The sequence below is a fragment of the Nomascus leucogenys genome, chromosome 15 (genome assembly GCF_006542625.1).
Source record: "Nomascus leucogenys isolate Asia chromosome 15, Asia_NLE_v1, whole genome shotgun sequence".
In the NCBI taxonomy this organism is placed as follows: domain Eukaryota; kingdom Metazoa; phylum Chordata; class Mammalia; order Primates; family Hylobatidae; genus Nomascus; species Nomascus leucogenys.
In genome coordinates, this window is record NC_044395.1 from 5,845,016 (window position 1) to 5,864,176 (window position 19,161).

General features: G+C 38.4%; 1 protein-coding gene across 5 annotated transcripts in view; it reads left to right on the forward strand.

Annotated features, from left to right (window-relative positions):
- Nucleotides 1-19,161, forward strand: part of ARHGAP32 (Rho GTPase activating protein 32) — a 307,294-nt gene that overhangs the window by 176,964 nt on the left and 111,169 nt on the right. The gene's annotated exons all lie outside the window — the stretch shown is intronic.

A 19,161-nucleotide genomic window follows, 5' to 3' on the forward strand; every position in this document is an offset into this window, starting at 1 on the left:
GTGAAGAACGTGTTTAGGACGAAAGCTTTCTTGTATACAAAGTTCTCAGCTGTCTTTGGGAGAGAGTAAGATATGGGTATTTATATTTTTTCTCAAAAAGTATTAATCATGTACCTGAAGCTAAATGATCCAAAAAAGTCCAATGCTTTCATTGTGTGTGATATACTGAAGTTTTTAGTTGTGGTCACCTTAAGGAAAACTTTCCAGAATTAAGTGCGTTTCTTTTTAGGTGTCAGAGTATAGGATTGGAAATCAAATTTTAGCTTGTATATAAACAAGTAAGATGGCCGAATTCACATATTGTTTATATATGTTTTATTGCATGTCACCTCAGCTTCTTTGAGAATGTAGGGAAGCTCTTAATTACTAAGTTTCATGTCATATTTCATAAAATGCTTCCATTTGGTGAGTTAATTTTTAAGTGAAAATATTGAGTGCATTTATGATAAGTTATTACTAATGGATGAAAATCATATCCTTTTTATCTAGAGTACATCGTTGGTATGTCAGGAATGAATTTCTTAATCCCTCTACAACCTAAGACATTTTATAGCATCTCTTTTTCTCACCATTAATTTCCATATGCCTCGAGAATACAAATGTTCTTATTCTTATGAACAAAACATAAAAAAAATTAAAAAACATCTGTGCTGTTTTTTAAAATGACCTTCAGAAGGCAAGCATGGTATTTTAGTATCAAATATTATAATGTATTATAATGTTACTTGATTGTATATTCATGTATAGTATTAGTGACCTAGATAGATAGTTCGTTTCCTGGTTTAAGTAGCTTGTCAAGCTTCTTAAAAAATTTCATACTACTTGGTATACCATTTGTTATATCAAAGTAGTAATTTAGTGCATTGTAATAATGCATTTGCACCTGTTCTTTGCCTCATTGTATGTAATCATTGATATATTCCCATGGCTTACCCCTGTATTCTTGCCATATTATGTTAGCCATAACCCATATTAGCCTAGAATCATACTTTTTTTTATAACTAAGAGAGAAAAAGACATACAATTAGACCCTCTAATTTTGCAAGTGAGGAAACTGAGGTCCAAATTACTGAAGTGGCTGTCCTAAGCTATATTGAATGTTAGCAGTGGGGACTACAAGGATTTCAGTTTCTTGACTGCCACCTTTTTCTATGTCTATTTCAGTCTATAACAAATTTGAGAAACTGCTTAATCTTCAGATAAGACCACCATTATACACTGATGTAATCTGTTTTGGAAGCTACTGATTTACAAATGTTCTATCTCTGTCAGTTCCTACTTTTTAATATCACTTGACATTCTTTTTGTTTAACCAAAATTCTTGGTCCTTCATCTTAACCCTTTCTTCTCTTGTTCTGTTAGCTTATAAAAGTGACACATTGATTGGCTGTAATCCTTTTTCTTTCTGTAAGTTAAGTGATACTGATTTCTTTCAGTGTTATCTTGGAAACTTTGAAATGTTTCTATGCCTGCCCTTTAAAGTTTTTCTTTCTTTCTGAATTGTAAGTCCAGAAGTGTAAACTGTCTACCAGTTTACATTTGGAACCTTCAAATCTAGAGCCCCTAAGGGAGCACCCAGGCCAACTGGGGACTGTAATCTTAGTGATAGTAAAAATATTTAAACAGCTGATACAGCATGGACCCAAAGCAATAGAACAGATACTAGTTATACCGATCTCATTTACCCATATTGGTGTGTCTTAGCTGAATATTAGCCATGGATAAAATGCTTTTTAAGATGTCTTGAATAATAGGTCTGTGATGCTGTGGTGAGCCCGCAACTCCCTCCCTTTCATAGTAATTAATTAGAATTACATGTTGTGCTGCAGATATCCCCTCCCTTATCTTTTTATTCTGTTCTCTGAGCAAACGAACAAAGGTGTCTGTTGAGAGAACAAACAGATCAGCTACTGTGGATGAGGAACCTTCTCAGTAAAGTTAATGTATTTAGTTTGAAATTAATGGAAATTAATAAAAATTCTAGTAATCTCAGGAATATGTCCCAGTAGATATAAAATTTGATAATTTTAAAAGGCCAAAATTAGATCAGCCCTGACACTAATTATATTGAGCCCTACTACACAGAATAAAACGTTTTGTGAGTTTAACATCAGTGTTACCAGGTCCTAAAAGTATTCTATCTTTTATTGCTTTATTCTTTAGCAAATAAGCATCAGCTTTTAAATGTTCATTTTAAAATGGCAAATTTAAGCCCAGCTGTGGTGGGCATTTTTTTCTACATGCGCTGTAATAAAAGTCTTGTTTTGATCTTTTCCTTCTGTAAATCTAGTTTTGTTGGTATAAGAATAATTGTGGCTTAGTAAAATACTTAGGATTTTAATGTTTCACTGTCAGCTTTATAGTAGTTGATATTAATGGTTCCTGTTCAAGTTAAGAGTGTATGAACACCTTTGTATTTTAAGCAGAATTCCTCAATATTTAATAGTTTGATTTTTCTGAAGATCAAGTATTTTGTAAATCTATAAGTAATCTGAATGCTTTCATGTCATGGTAGGTGGGGTAATCACTTGGTTTCAGGGGGATGCTTCCTTGCCTCAAAATCTTTCCTGTGTTCTAATGTTCTCATGCTTGAAATTCCATCGTCAAAAATGCATTCCTTGGTATTAAATAACTCCTTTTCCCTTCAAGGCATTCGAAAATGCAGTTAACTACAGGAGTGGGAGTGGGAGTAAATATTAACATTTATAGAACATATGTGCATGAACAAAATATGTAGGCAGATTGCTAGGATTTTTATTTAAACCTCATAATGCTTCTGTGAAAGGTAGGTGTCATTTATTCCCATTTCATAGATGAGTAAAGTGCTGTTCATTGATGTAGAGTAACTTGCATACATTTCTGTATTTAGGATAGGGCCAGGCTGAGATTTAAATCTCTCCCTCTCTCTTTTCATTGAACTTCATCCATTTAAAAAGATAATTGATAGCATCCATTGTTTTTCAGATAATCCTATGACAAAGGGACTTCCAAGGACAGAAGCAAAGACTGTTCTTAGAACAGCAGTTATTTCTGAAATTTGTCCATTTCTTTCCATTTTTATTGTTACCAAGCTAGCTCAAGCATGATGTCGTTTGGGCTGATGTTTGCATCCTATAATCTATTATAACCTTCCAAACTGCCAGAATGGTGTAAAATGGAAATCAAATCTTGTTACTATCGTGGTTAAAACTCTTGAATAGATTTCCACTGCATGTAGAGCTAAACCCAAACTACTTATCGAGGTCTACGAGGGCCCTACACAATCTGGGTATCCCTGCCTCTTCTACATTATGTCAGGACCATCCCTCCTCACTCCCATGCTGTGTTCACACCAGCTTTCGGGCAGTTTTTAAAAGGGCCTAAGTTCTTTCCTGTACTTTGATCATCCCATGACTCCGTTCACACTGTGCTCTTGCCACATCCGGCAGCTTCTCAGTCTGTAGGACTTGATTTAGATAACACCTCCTTAGAAAGGCTGTTTCTGACCCTATGCGAAGTAGATCCTTCCTTATTTCTTCAGAGTATGAAACTATCATTTTATTTATGTGTTTGTTTACTTTAAAAAGTATTTGTTTTTCTCACTAGAAACAAATTCTAAGAAGTCAGGTTTATTGTTTATCATTTCTGTATCACATCTCTAGTGCTCACTACAGTGCTGAGCGCCATGTGAGTGGTCAGTAAATAGCTAGTGAATAAATGAGTGAAAGAAGAACAAATTCTTGTCATAGAAATCTGATCCTACATACATTGGGATATTCTTTTCTCATTCTGCGTCCTCAGCCTTATCAAGAATTGTTGATTTGTGTCATGCTTGGATAGTAGTAGTTGGTAGTAATTGGTAGTAATGCTTGCTCTTTTTTTTTGTTTTTTTGTTTTTTTTTTGACAGGGTCTCTCTCTGTCACCCAGGCTGGAGTACAGTGGCATGATCACAGTTCACTACAGCCTCGATCTCCCAGGCTCAACCAGGCTCAAGTGATCCTCCTGCCTCACCTGGCTAATTTTGTATTTTTGTACAGACAGGGTTTTGCTGTGTTGCCCAGGCTGGCCATGAACCAGCTCAAGTGATCCACCTACCTCTGCCTCCCAGAGTGCTGGGATTACAGGCATGAGCCATTGTGTCCAGCTGGTAGCAATAATTACTAAGATTAAAAATTAGCAAATTAAAATTTTGGCAGGAGTATATAAGGAAGAGATTTTGATTTATTCCTTTACAAAGTTATTGAACTTTAAAAATACTCTGGCCGGACACGGTGGCTCACGCTTGTAATCCCAGCACTTTGGGAGGCCGAGGCAGGTAGATCACAAGGTCAGGAGATCGAGACCATCCTGGCTAACACGGTGAAACCCCATCTCTACTAAAAATACAAAAAATTAGCTGGGCGTGGTGGCGGGTGCCTGTAGTCCCAGCTACTCGGGAGGCTGAGGCAGGAGAATGGCACAAACCCGGGAGGCGGAGCTTGCAGTGAGCCGAGATTGCGCCACTGCACTCCAGCCTGGGTGACAGCGAGACTCCATCTCAAAAAAAACCAAAAAACAAAAAACAAAAAACTCTGATTATTTACTTAGTCTGTTTGGAAATTGGTTAATCAAGGCTCTATTTTATTGATTGATTGATTGAGTGAGACGGAGTCTCGCTCTGTCACCAGGCTGGAGTGCAGTGGTGCGATCTCGGCACACTGCAACCTCCAACTCACAGGTTCAAGTGATTCTCCTGCCTCAGCCTCCCGAGTATCTGGGATTACAGACACACGCCACAATGCCCAGCTAATTTTTGTATTTTTAGTAGAGATGGGGTTTCACCATGTTGGCCAAGATGGTCTTGAACTTCTGACCTCATGATCCACCCACCTTGGCCTCCCAAAGTGCTGGGATTACAGGTTTAAGCCACCGCGCCCGGCCAATCAAGGCTATATTTTTACATATGAAAGTGGTTTACATTTAAAGTTCTTGTTTTATATATCTGCTGAAAATACAAAGTATTTACTAGTTTTATAATTTTACTCAGCGAATTTAATATAGTTTTAAATGGTTTGCAAATTATGTGTTAGAGTTTTAATTTTGTAAATGGAGATGTATGTAAAAGATCAGACTTTTTGCTGGCCTAAAAATATTTTTAAGAAGTTGAAAGAAATCACTTCATGAATATATGAGGAACTACATTTTGAAATCTAATTCCCTGCATTAACTTTTTGAAGCTCTGAAGGCATTTGTGTGGTTGGCAGTTGACACTTATTTTTTTTGAGTAACACTACTTAGATGGAAGATGATTATTTTTCAAAATATTAATAACTTTTTATTTTTCAGACAAGTTTTACATTCACAGCAAAATTGAACAGGAAATACAGAGTTCTCATTTGCTCCATGTTTTGACACACATGCAACATCCCCCACTATTGACATCCCACACCACAGTGGTACATTTGTTATCATTGATGAACCTATGTTGATACATCATTATCACCCAAAGTTTGTAGTTTACATTAGGGTTTGCTCTTGGAGGTGTATATTCTATAGGTTTAGAAAAATGTGTAATGACATGTATCACCAGTATAGTATCATACAGGACAGTATTATAAAAATCCTCTGTGTCCCTCCTATATTCATCTTTCCCTTTTCCCTAACCCCTGACAACCACTGATCTTTTTACTGTCTCCGTAGTTTTGCCTTTTCTAAGATATCACATAGTTGGAGTCATACAGTATATAGCCATTTAGATTGGCTTCTTTCACTTAGTGATATGCATTTGAATTTCCTACATGTCTTTTTATGGCTTGAGAGTTCATTTCACTTTAGCACTGAAAAATATTCGTTGTCTGGATATACCACATTTTATTTATTCATTCATCTACTGAAAGACATCTCAGTTGCTTCCAGGTTTTGGCAATTACGAATAAAGTTGCTATAAACATTTGCACGCAGGTTTCTGTGTGGACATAAGTTTTCAGTTCATTTGGGTAAACACCAAGGAGCACGATTACAGGATTGCATGGTAAAAGTGTTTTTAGTTTTGTAAGAAACTGCCAAACTGCCTTTGAAAGTGACTGTGCCATTTTGCATTCCCAGCAGCAATGAATGAGAGTTCCTGTTGCTCTACACCCTTGCCAGCATTTGTTGTCAGTGTTTTTGGATTTTGGCCATTTTAATATGTTATGTAGTAGCATTTCATTGTTTTAATTTGGAATTCCCTAATGACATATGATGTTGAGCATTTTTATATGCTGTTTACCATCTGTATGTCTGTCTTCTTTGGTGAGATGTCTGTTCACATCTTTTGCCTGTTTTTTAATTAGGTTGTTCATTTTCTTACTGTCGAGTTTTATGAATACTTTGTGTATTTTGGTTTACAGTGCTTTATCAGTGTGTCTTTTTTTTTTTTTTTTGAGATGGAGTCTCACTCTGTTGCCCAGGCTGGAGTGCAGTGGTGCAATCTTGGCTCACTGCAAGCTCCGCCTCCCGGGTTCACGCCATTCTCCTGCCTCAGCCTCCCGTGTAGCTGGGACTACAGGCGCCCGCCACCACGCCTGGCTAATTTTTTGTATTTTTAGTAAAGACAGCGTTTCACCATGCTAGCTGGGATGGTCTCAATCTCCTGACCTCATGATCCGCCTGCCTTGGCCTCCCAAAGTGCTGGGATTACAGGTGTGAGCCACTGGGCCTGGCCATCGGTGTGTCTTTTTTTTTTTTGAGGCAGAGTCTCACTCTGTCGCCCAGGCTGGAGTGCAGTGGGGCAATCTCGGCTCACTGCAAGCTCCGCCTCCCGGGTTCACACCATTCTCCTGCCTCAGCCTCTCCGAGTAGCTGGGACTACAGGCGCCCGCCACCACACCCGGCTAAGTTTTTTTTGTATTTTTAGTAGAGACGGGGTTTCACCGTGGTCTCGATCTCCTGACCTCGTGATCCGCCCGCCTCGGCCTCCCAAAGTGCTGGGATTACAAGCGTGAGCCACCGCGGCCGGCCGGTGTGTCTTTTTGCAAATATTTTCTGTCGATTTATGGCTTATGTTCTCATTCTCTTGACATTGTCTTTTGCAGAGCAGAAGTTTTAAATTTTAATGAAGTCCAGATTATTATTTATCTTTTTCATGGATCATGCCTTCCGTGTTTTTTAAAAATATCATCGCCGTAACTAAGGTCACCTAGATTTTCTCCTTTATTATCTTCTAGGAGCTTTATAGTTCTGTATTTTACATTCATTCAGTCTGTGATCCATTTTGAGTTAATTCTTGTAAAAGGTGTAAGATCTGTGTCTAGTATCATTTTCTTTTTGCATGTGGATGTCCAGTTGTTCCAACACCCTTTGACAAGTCTGTATCATGTGTCCATTGTATTGCCTTTGTTCCCTAGTCAAACATCAGTTGACTTTTATATGGGTCTGTTTCTGGGCTCTCTGTTCTGTTCCATTGATCAGTTTGTCTATTCTTTTGGCAACACCATGCTGTCTTGATTAGTATGGCTTTTTTTTTTTTTTTTTGAGATGGAGTCTTGCTCTGTCGCCCAGGCTGGAGTGCAGTGGCGTGATCTCAGCTCACTGCAAGCAAGCTCTGCCTCCTGGGTTCACACCTTTCTGCTGCCTCAGCCTCCCAAGTAGCTGGGACTACAGGCGTCCACCAGCACGCCCTGCTAATTTTTTTGTATTTTTAGTAGAGACGGGGTTTCACCATGTTAGCCAGGATGATGTGGAGCTCCTGTTGCCCGTCTCAGCCTCCCAAAGTGCTGGGATTACAGGCGTGAGCCACCGCACCCAGCCTAGTATGGTTTTATTATAAGTCTTGAAGTCTGGTAGTGTCAGCCTTCCAACTTTGTTTTTCTTTTCTTTCAGTGTTGTCTTGGTTTTTCTGGGTCTTTTGCCTCTCCATAATACTTTAGAATCACCTTATCAATATCAACAAAATAACTTGCTGGGATTTTGAATGGAATTGTATTGAATCTGTAAATCAGGTTTGGAAGAACTGGCATCTTGACAATATTGCCTTCTTATTCATGAACATGCAACATTTCTCCATTTATTTAGGTCTTTGACATCTTTCACCAGAGTTTTATAGTTTTCCTTATATAGCTGTTGTGTGTATTTTGTTAGATATATAGCTGTCTGTGTAGTTTGTTTTTTGGGTGCTACTATAAACATTAATATATTTTTAATTTCAAATTCCCCTTGTTGTGTGCTGGTTCATGCCTGTAATCCCAGCACTTTGGGAGGCTGAGGTAGGAGGATTGCTTGGCAACTGAGGCTATGAGATTGAGATCAGGGCAACATAGTGAGGTCTCATCTCTATAAAAAATTTAAAAATTAGCCATGTGTGGTGGTGTGTGCCTGTAGTCTCAGCTACTCAGGAGGCTGAGGCAAGAGGATCGCTTGAGCCCAGTACATTGAGGCTGTAATGAGGCATGATTGTACCACTGCACTCCAGCCTGGATGACAGAGTGAGACTTTGTCTCTAAAAAAAAAAAATAAAACCAAACAAAATTTCTCTTGCTCATTGCTGGTACGTAGGAAACTGATTAGCTTTTGTATATTAACCTTATATTCTGCAGCCTTGCTATAAATCATTTATTAGTGCCAGGAGTTTTTGGTCAGTTCTTTTGATTTTCTATATAGATAATCCTGTCATCTGCAAACAAAGTTTTATTCCTTTCCAATCTGTATACCTTGTGTTTCCTTTTCTTATTGTATTAGCTAGGAATTCTGATACTATTTTGAAAAGAATTGATTATGGAACATCATTGCTTTGTTTTTGATCCAAGCGGGAGAGTTTCAAGTTTGTCACCATTAAGTATGGTGTTAGCTGTAGGTTTTTTGTAGATGCTCTTTCTCAAGTTACGGAAGTTCCCTTTATTTCTGGTTTGCTGAGAGTTTTTTATGAATGGGTGATGGATTTTCTTAAATGCTTTTTCTGCATTTATTGGTGAAATCACCGGATTTTTATTCTTCTTTAGCCTGTTTATGTGATGGATTACATTAGTCGATTTTCAAATGTTGAACCAGCCTTGCATTCCTGGGATAAATCTCACTTGGTAGTGGCATGTAATTGTTTTTATATATTGTTGGATTATGGTTGCTAATACTTCATTGATGATTTTTGCATGTATGTTCATGAGAGATACTTGTCTGTAGTTTTTTTTTTTTTCTTAGAATGTCTTTGTCTGGTTTTGGTCTTAGGAAAATGTTGGCCTCCCAGAAGAAGTTAGACACTTCTCTCTGCATCTATCTTCTGGAAGAGATATAGAGACTTGCTATAATTTCTTTCTTAAATGTTTGGTAAAATTTACCAGTGAGTACATCTGGGCTTATTGGTTTCTGTTTTGCAAAGCTATTAACTGTTAATTAGATTTATTTAAGGCTTATATCTTTTTCTTCTTGTGTGAGTTTTGGTGGATGTATCTTTTTAAAAATTGGCCGGTTTCATCTGTGTTACAAATTCGCAGGCATAGAGTTGTTCCTAATATTTTTTATTGTCCTTTTAATGTCCATGTGATCCGTAGTGACGGTCCTCATTCATATCTAATGTTAGTAATTTGTGTATTTCTCTCTCTTTTTTAAAGTTAGTTTGGCTATAAGCTTCTCAATTTTACTGACATTTTCAAGCAATTCACTTTTGGTTTTGGTAATTTTCTGTTTTCAGTTTTGTTGATTTCTGCTCTAATTTTTAGTATTTATTTTCTTTTCTTTACTTTGGATTTAATTTGCTCTTCTTTTTCTAGTTACCTAAGGTAAAACTTAGATTATTGTTATTAGATGTTTCTTCTTTTCTTTTTTACTTCAATAGCTTTTTGGGGAAGAGGTGGTGTTTAATTATATGGATAAGTTCTTTAGTGGTGATTTCTGAAATTTTGGTGTACCCGTCACCTGAGCAGTGTACACTGTGCACAATGTGTAGTCTTTTATCCCTCAGCTTCTTCCCATCATCCTCCTGCCAAGTCCCCAAAGTCCATTGTATCATTCTTATGCCTTTGTGTCCTCATAGCTTAGCTCCCACATTGCACGAACATACAATGTTTGATTTTCCATTCCTGAGTTATTTCACTTAGAATAATGGTCTTCAACTTAATCCAGGTTGCTGTGAATGCCATTATTTTGTTCCATTTTATGGCTGAGTAGTATTGCATGGTATACCACATTTTCTTTATCTACTCATTGATAGATGGGCATTTGGGCTGCTTCCATTTTTTGCAGTTGCAAATTGTGCTGCTATAAACATGTGTGGGCAAGTGTCCTATAATGACTTACTTTCTTCTGAGTAGATACCCAGTAGTGGGATTGTTGGATCAAAAGGTAGATTTACTTTTAATTCTTTAAGGGATGTCCACACTGTTTTCCATAGTGGTTGTACTAGTTTACATTCTCACCAGTTTTCCTTTTTACCACATCAATGCCAACATGTTATTTTTTTATTTTTAAATTATGGCCATTCTTGCAGAAGTAAGGAGGTATCACACTGTGGTTTTGATGTGCATTTCCCTGATAATTAGTGATGTTAAGCATTTTTTCATGTTTGTTGGCCATTTGTATATCTTCTTTTGATAACTGTTTATACCCTTAGCACACTTTATGGTGAAATTATTTGTTGTTGTTGTTGTTGTTTTGTCTTGCTGATTTATTTGGGTTCCTTGTAGATTCTGGATATCAGTCCTTTGTCTGATGCATAGTTTGTGAAGATTTTGTCTCACTCTGTGGGTTGTTTGTATACTCTGCAGAAGATTTTTAGTTTTAAGTCTCATCTGTTTATCTTTGTTTTTGTTTCATTTGCTTCTGGGTTCTCGGTCATGAAGTCTTTGCCTAAGCCAGTGTCTAGAAGAATTTTTCCAATGTTATCATCCAGAATTTTTGTGGTGTCAGGTCTTAGATTTCAGTCTTTGATTCATCTTGAGTTGATGTTTGTATAAGGTGAGAGATGAGGATCTAGTTTCATTCTTCTACATGTGACTTGCCAATTATCCCACCACCATTTGTTGAATAGGGTGTCCTTTCCCCGCTTTATGTTTTTATTTGCTTTGTCAAAGATCAGTTAGCTGTAATTGGCTTTATTTCTGGGTTCTCTATTCTGTTCCGTTGGTCTATGTGCCTATTTTTATACCAGTACCATGATGTTTTGGTGACTGTGGCCTTATAGTGTAGTTTGAATTTGGGTAATGTGGTACCTCCAGATTTGTTCATTTTGCTTAGTCTTGCTTTGGTTATGTGGGCTCTTTTTTGGTTCCATATGAATTTTAGGATTGTTTTTTCTAGTTCTGTGAGAAATGATCATGATATTTTGATGGGAATTGCATTGAATCTGTAGATTACTTTTGGCAGTATGGTCATTTTCACCATATTGATTCTACCCATGAGCGTGGGATGTATTTCCATTTGTTTATGTCATCAATAATTTCGGCAGTGTTTTATAGTTTTTCTTGTAGAGATTTTTCATCTCCTTGGCTAGGTATATTCCTGAGTATTTTATTTATTTATTTATTTGCAGCTATTGTAAAAGGGGTTGAATTCTTGATTGTATTCTCAGCTTGGTCACTGTGGTGTATAGCAGTGCTGTTGATTTGTGTACATTGACTTTGTATCCTGAAACTTTACTAAATTCATTTATCACATCTAAGAGCTTTTTGGATGAGTCTTTAGGGTTTTCTAGGTATACAATCATATCATTGGTGAACAGCGACAGTTTGACTTCCTCTTTACCAGTCTGAGTGCCCTTTATTTCACTCTCTTGTCTGATAGTTCTAGCTAGGATTTCCAGTACTATGTTGAATAGAAATGGTGAAATGAGGCATTCTTGTCTTGTTCCAGTTCTTGGGGGAATACTTTCAACTTTTACCTGTTCAGTATAGTGTTTGCTGTGGGTTTGTCATAAATGAGTTTTGTTTTTGTTTTTGTTTTTGTTTTTTGTTTTTTTTTTTTGTTTTTTTTGAGACGGAGTCTCGCTCTGTCGCCCAGGCTGGAGTTGGAGTGCAGTGGCGCAATCTCGGCTCACTGCAAGCTCCGCCTCCCGGGTTCAGACCATTCTCCTGCCTCAGCCTCCAGAGTAGCTGGGACTACAGGCGCCCGCCACTGCGCCCGGCTAATTTTTTGTATTTTTAGTAGAGACGGGGTTTCACCGTGGTCTCGATCTCCTGACCTCGTGATCCACCTGCCTCGGCCTCCCAAAGTGCTGGGATTACAGGCGTGAGCCACCGCGCCCGGCATAGATGAGTTTTATAAGGTATGTCCCTTCCATACTGATTTTGCTGAGGGTTTTAATCATAAAGCAATGCTGGATTTTGTCAAATGTTCTTGCTGTGTCTATTGAGATGATTGTGTGACTATTGTTTTTATGTTTATGTTGTGTATTACATTTATTGACTTGGGTATGTTAAACCACCCCTGCATTCCTGCTGTGAAACCCACTTGATCATGGTGTATTATCTTTTTGATATCCTCTTGGATTCAGTTAGCTAGTATTTTGTTGAGGATTTTTACGTCTGTTCTTCAGGGATATTGGTCTGTAGTTTTCTTTTTTTGTTATATCTTTTCCTAGTTTTGGTATTAGAGTGATACTGGCCTCATAGAATGATTTAGGGAGGATTCCCTCTTTCTCTGTCTTTTGGAATAGTGTGAATTAGGATTGGTACCAGTTCTTCTTTGAATGTCTAATAGAATTCAGCTGTGAATCTATCTGCTCCTGGACTTTTTTTTATTGGCAGTTTTTTTTATTACCATTTGAGTATTGCTGCTTGTTATTGGTATGTTCAGAGTTTCTGTTTATTCCTGGTTTACTCTAGGAGGGTTGCATAATATATTTCCAGGAATGTATCCATCTCCTCTAGGTTTTCTAGTTTGTGCACATAAAGTAGTTCATAGTATCTTCGAATGATCTTTTTATTTATGTGGTTTTAGTTGTGATAGCTCCCATTTATTTCTAATTCAGCTTAGTTGGATCTTCTCATTTCTTTTCTTGGTTGATACTGCCAATGGTCTAGTGATTTTATTTATCTTTTCAAAGAGCCAGCTTTTTCTTTTTCTATTTTTCTTGTTTCAATTTCATTTAGTTCTGCTCTGATCTTGGGTATTTCTTTTCTTCTGCTGGGTTTGGGTTTGGTTTGTTCTCGTTTCTGTAGTTCCTTGAAGTGTGACTTCAGTTATCTATTTGTGCTCTTTCAGACTTTTTTGATGTAGGCATTTAATGCCATGAGCTTTCCTCTTAGCACCACTAGTGCTGTATCCAAAAGGTTTTGATAGGTTGTGTCTCTGTTATTGTTCAGTTCAAAGAATTTTTAAATTTCCATCTTAATTTCATTGTTGACCCAACAATCATTCAGGAACAGATTATTTAATTTCCATGTATTTGCATAGTTTTGAGGGCTCCTTCTGGAGTTGATTTCCAATTTTATTCCACTGTGGTCTGAGAGAGTACATGTTATAATTTCGATTTTCTTAAATTTGTTGAGATTTGTTTTGTGGCCTATCATATGGTCTATCTTGGAGAATGTTCCATATACTGATGAAAAGAATGTATATTCTGCAGTTGTTGGGTAGAATGTTCTGTAAATATCTGTTAAATCCATTTGTTCTAGGGTATAGTTTAAGTCCATTATTTCTTTGTTGACTTTCTGTCTTGACCTATTTAGTCTGTCAGGAGAGTATTGAAGTCTCCCACTATTACTGTGTTGCCATCTGTGTCATTTCTTAGGTCTAGTAGTTATTATTTTACAAATTTGAGAGCTCTAGTGTTAGGTGCATATATATTTAGGATTGTGATATTTTCCTGTTGGACTAGTCCTTTTATCATTATATAATGTCCCTCTTTGTCTTTTTTAACTGTTCTTACATTAAAGTTTGTTTTGTCTCATATAAGAATAGCTACTCCTGCTTGCTTTTGGTGTCGCTTTGCATGGAATATCTTTTTCCACCCCTTTACCTTAAGTTTATGTGAGTCCTTGTACTTAGGTGAGTCTCTTGAAGACAGCAGATACTTGGTTGGTGAATTCTTGCCCATTCTGATATTCTGTATCTTTTAAGTGGAGCAGTTAGGCCATTTACAGTCAACGTTAGTATTGAGATATGATGTACTATTCTATTCTTCATGCTAGTTGTTGCCTGAATACCTTATTTGTTAGTTTTTCATTGTGTTACTGTTTCATAGGCCCTGTGAGATTTATGCTTTAAGGAGGTTCTGTTTTGGTGTATTTTGAAGTTTTGTTTCAAGATTTAGAACTCCTTTAAGCATTCTTGTAGTGCTAGCTTGGTAGCGGTGAATTCTCTCAACATTTGTTTGTCTGAAAAAACTTTTTTTTTCTTTCATTTATGAAGCTTAGTTTTCCTGGATACAAAATTCTTGGCTGATAATTGTTTTGTTTCAGGAGGCTAAAGAGAGGCTTCCAGTCCCTTAAGGTTTCTACTGAGAAATCTGCTGTTAATCTCATAGGTTTTCCTTTACAGGTTACCTAATGTTCTTGCCTCATAGCTCTTATGGTTCTTTTCTTTAGAAACCCTGATGACTATGGGCCTAGGTGATGATCATTTTGTGATGAATTTCCTGGGTGTTCTTTGAGCTTATATTTGGATGTCTGGATCTCAAGCAAGGCCAGGGAAGTTTTCCTCGACTGTTCCCTCAAATATGTTTTCCAAAGCTTTAGATTTCTCTCATTTCTTGGGAATACTAATTATTGTTACGTTTAGTCATCTGACATTATCCCAAACTTCTTGAAGGCTTTGTTTATTTTTTAGTGCTTTTTCCTTTGTCTTTGTTGGATTGGGTTAATTTGAAAGCCTTGTCTTTGGGTTCTGAAGTTCCTTCTTTTACTTGTTTGAATCTATTGTTGAAACTTTCCAGTCTATTTTTCATTTCTCTAAGTGTGTCTTTCACTTCCAGAAGTTGTGTTTTTTTTTTATTTATGTTATTTCTCTGGAGATTTTTTTGTCCATATCTTGTATTATTTCTAAAATTTCTTTAAGTTGGTTTCACCTTTCTCTGGTGCCTCCTTGAGAAGCTTAGTAATCAACCTTCTGGCCGGGCACAGTGGCTCATGCCTTTAAACCCAGCAGTTTGGGAGGCTGAGGTGGGCAGATCACCTGAGGTTAGGAGTTTGAGACCAGCCTGGCCAGCATGGTGAAACCCTGTCTGTACTAAAAATACAAAAGTTAGCCAGGTGTGGTAGTGTATGCCTGTAATCCCAGCTACTCGGGAGGCTGAGGTGGGAGAATCACTTGGACCCGGGAGGTGGAGGTTGCAGTGAGCTGAGAATGTGCCACTGCACTCCAACCTGGGTGACAGAGTGAGACTCTGTCTCAAAAAAATTAATAAATAATTAACCTTCTGAATTATTTTTCTTGCAATTCAAAGAGTTTGTTTTTGTTTGGATCCATTGCTGGTGAGCTGTGATCTTTTGGGGGTATTAACCTTGTTTTGTCATCTCAACAGAGTTGTTTTTTCTGGTTCCTTCTCATTTGGGTGGACTATGTCAGAGGAAAGATCTTGGCTTCAAGGTCTGCTGTTCAGATTCTTTTGTCCCACAGAGTGCTCTCTTGATGTGGGGCTCACCCCCTTCCCCTAGGGATGGGGCTTCCTGAGAGCTGGACTGCAGTGATTGTTATTGCCCTCCTGGATCTAGCCACCCAGTGGAGTTACCAGGATCCAGGCTGGTGCTGGGGAGTGTCTGATGTGATCCATCTTTAGGTCTCTCAGCCATGGATGCCAGCACCTGCCCCAGTGGAGGTAGCAGAGGAATGAAGTGGGCTCTGTGAGGATCATTGGTTGTTCTGTTTAGCATACTGGGTTTTTTGAGTGCTTGTTATGCTAGCAGTGAAGTTGTCAGGTGGACAGACTCAGGTCCTGTGGTTAGCCAGGATGTTACAGGTCGTGGAATTAGCTGTCATTTTCTCCTTTCTTAGAGCAGTTTTTTAATGAGTTACTGTAATGGCATGAGTTGGTTTGCTTCCAGCCAGGCGGTGGCGCTTTCAAGAGCATCAGCTGTGGTAGTATAGAACGGATACAAGCTTGACTAAGGTCTCCTGGGTAAGTAGTTTGGTTTCTCAGGTGAAGGGTGAGGCCATGGAGTTCCCAAGGGATTATGTCTTTTGTCTTCAGCTACCAGGGCAGGTAGAGAAAGACCATCAGGTGGGGGTAGGGTTAGGCGTATCTGAGCTAGGGTGAGGGTTGCTGCAGGCACTGTGGGGGATGGGGTGTGATTCTCAGGCCATTGGAGTTACGATCTAAGGGGGATTATGACTGCTTCTGCTGAATCATACAGGTTGCTAGGGAAGTTGGGGAAAGCTGGCAGTGACGGGTTTCATCCAGCTCCCATGCAGCCAGGAAGGCCAATCTCACTCCCACTGTCCCCCATCAACAGCACCAAGTTTATATCCAGGCAGCTGGTGAGCAGGGCTGAAATCCTGCCCCAGGCTACAAGCCTCCCTGCTGAGAAAACACGCAGGGCTTTCAGGCTTCACCGCTCCCCATCTACCTTGTCTTCTGTACTCCTATCTGTCCTTCCTGTTTGCCTCCTCCACCCAACCTGGATTCTGCCTAGGAAAATTTGCGCTTCATCAAAGTTATTACAAAATTGAGCTGGAACTTTCCTTTTTCCTGTGGTCTGTCCCCAGTTCCACTGGCATCCTTCCCAAAGAACCCCTGTGAGATAGAGTCAGAAATGGCTTCCCTGGGCCTCTCTAGGGACCAGGAAGTGCCCAGGAAAGTGTCTACAGGGCTCTTCCAGCTGCTGCTTCTACTTGTATATTTCACTCAGCTCTCTAAATTCATTTCTGCTCTAGCTAAATCTTTCTTCTATGATCTGGATTTTCAGGTTCCCCGGTGAGCATGTGTGTTCAGAGGCAGACTTTCCCCTTTCATGCTTTGGGCACTCACAGCTTTTCGGCTGTCTCATGGAGTTTGCAGCAGCAAACTGCTTTTTTCCAAGGGTTTGTGAATTCTTTTGGTTTTCCTGGTATGTTCCTGGGATGGTTCTGGGAGCAAAAGTTCATGATGTGGGTCTCCACATGCTGTTCCGTCTGTCCGAGTGGGAACTGCAAGTTAGTCTTGCCTCCTAGCCACCATTTTTCTCCTCTCTTCTTTCCCAATGCATGCGGTCAGTGCTATAGATTTTTCTCTCAGCACTGCTTTCACTGCCTCCCGCAAATTTGGGTAAATTGTATTTTTGTTTTTATTTGGTTCAAAATATTTAGTAATTTCTCTTGAGATTTCTTCTTTTACTCGTGTTTTATTTAGAAGTGTGTCATTTGATCTCCAAATTTTTTGGTGTTTTTCAACTATTTTTTCTATTATTGACTAATAGTTTAATTCCTTGTGGTCTCATTACTGAAAAGTGGTCCCGATCCAGACCCCAAGAGAGGGTTCTTGGATCTTGCACAAGAAGGAATTTGGGGAGATAATGTGAAAGCAAGTTTATTAGGAAAATAACGGAATAAAGAATGGTTACTCCATAGGCAGAGCAACAGTGTGGGCCATTCGTTGGCTATTTTTATGTTATTTCTTGATTGTATGCTAAGTAAGGGTTGGATTATCCATGAGTTTTCTAGGGAAAAAGGGTGGGTAGTTCCCAGAACTGAGGGTTTGTCTCATTTTTAGATCATATAGGGTAACTTCTTGACGTTGTTATCTCATTTGTAAACTGTTGTGGTGCTGGTGGGAGTGGCTTTTAGAATGCTAGTACATTATAATTAGTGTATAATGAGCAGTAAGGATGACTAAAAGTCACTTTCATCACCATCTTGGTTTTGGCGGGTTTTGGCCGGCTTCTTTACCACGTGCTATTTTATCAGCAAAGTCTTTGTGACCTGTATTTTGTACCGACCTGTCTCATCCTGTGACTTAGAATGCCTGACCTCCTCGGAATGCAGCCCAGTAGGTCTCAGCCTCATTTCACTCAGCACCTCTTCAAGATGGAGTCCTTCTGGTTCAAACTTCTCTGACACTCTGAGAGCAGACATATTATGAATTCTATTTTTTAAAAACTTGTTATGGTATGTTTTATGCCCCAGAATGTGTTCCCCAAGATACAGTGACTGTTCCATAGGAGCCTCAGAAGCACGTGTAATCCGTTGTTGTTAAGGTATTCTATCAGTATCAATTATGTCCAGTTGATCGATGGTACCATTAAGTCAACTATTTTCTTACTGATTTTCTGTCTACTGGATCTATTCGTTTCTAATAGGGGGGTGTTAAATAATTTCTTATAGAGGGCGTTAAATAACTACAAATATAATTATTTCTCCTTGCAATTTAATCAGTATTTGCCTCACAGTACTTTCATAGTCTGTTTTTAAGCACATAAATATTAAAGATTGTTTTATGTCTTCTTGGAGTGTCGATCCATTTGACATTACTCAGTGCCCCATTTATCCCTCATAACTTTCTTTGCTCTGAAGTCCGCTCTGACTGAAGTAAATATAGCTATTTTTGCTTAATTAAAAAATTAGTATGGCATATCTTTATCATTTTATTTTAATCTATCTTATATTTAAAGTTGATTTCTTTTAGACAGTTGGGTCCTGTTTTTGATCCACTCTGACAGTTTGTCTTTTAATTGGTATGTTAGATCACTGATGTTTAAAGTGATTATTGATATAGTTGGATTAATATCTGCCTGTCATTGTTTCTATTTATTGCCCTTGTTCTTTGTCCATATTTTTGTTTTCCATACTTCGTCTCCTTTTTGTGTGTTTTTTTCCAACTTTATTGTGGTATATATAATTGTCAAATAAAAATTACATATATTTAAGAGGTAGAATGTGATATTTTGATATGTGTATGCGTTGTGCAATGATGACTGCAGCTAAGTTACATATCCATCACCTCACAGTTACCTTTTTTTGCATGTGTGGTGAAAACACTTATGATCGATTCTTTTTGTGTTTTTAATTGAGCATTTTTTATGTTTCCATTTTCTCTCCTTTCTTAGTGTATCAATTACATTACAAAAAAAATTTTTTTCGGATGGGTGTGGTGGCTCATGCCTGTAATCCCAGCACTTTGGGAGGCCAAGGCGAGCGGATCATGTGGTCAGGAGATCGAGACCATCCTGGCTAACATGGTGAAACCCCGTCTCTACTAAAAATACAAAAAATTAGCCAGGTGTGGTGGCGGGTGCTTGTAGTCCCAGCTACACGGGAGGCTGAGGCAGGAGAATCACTTGAACCTGGGAGGTGGAGGTTGCAGTGAGCCGAGATCAGACCACTGC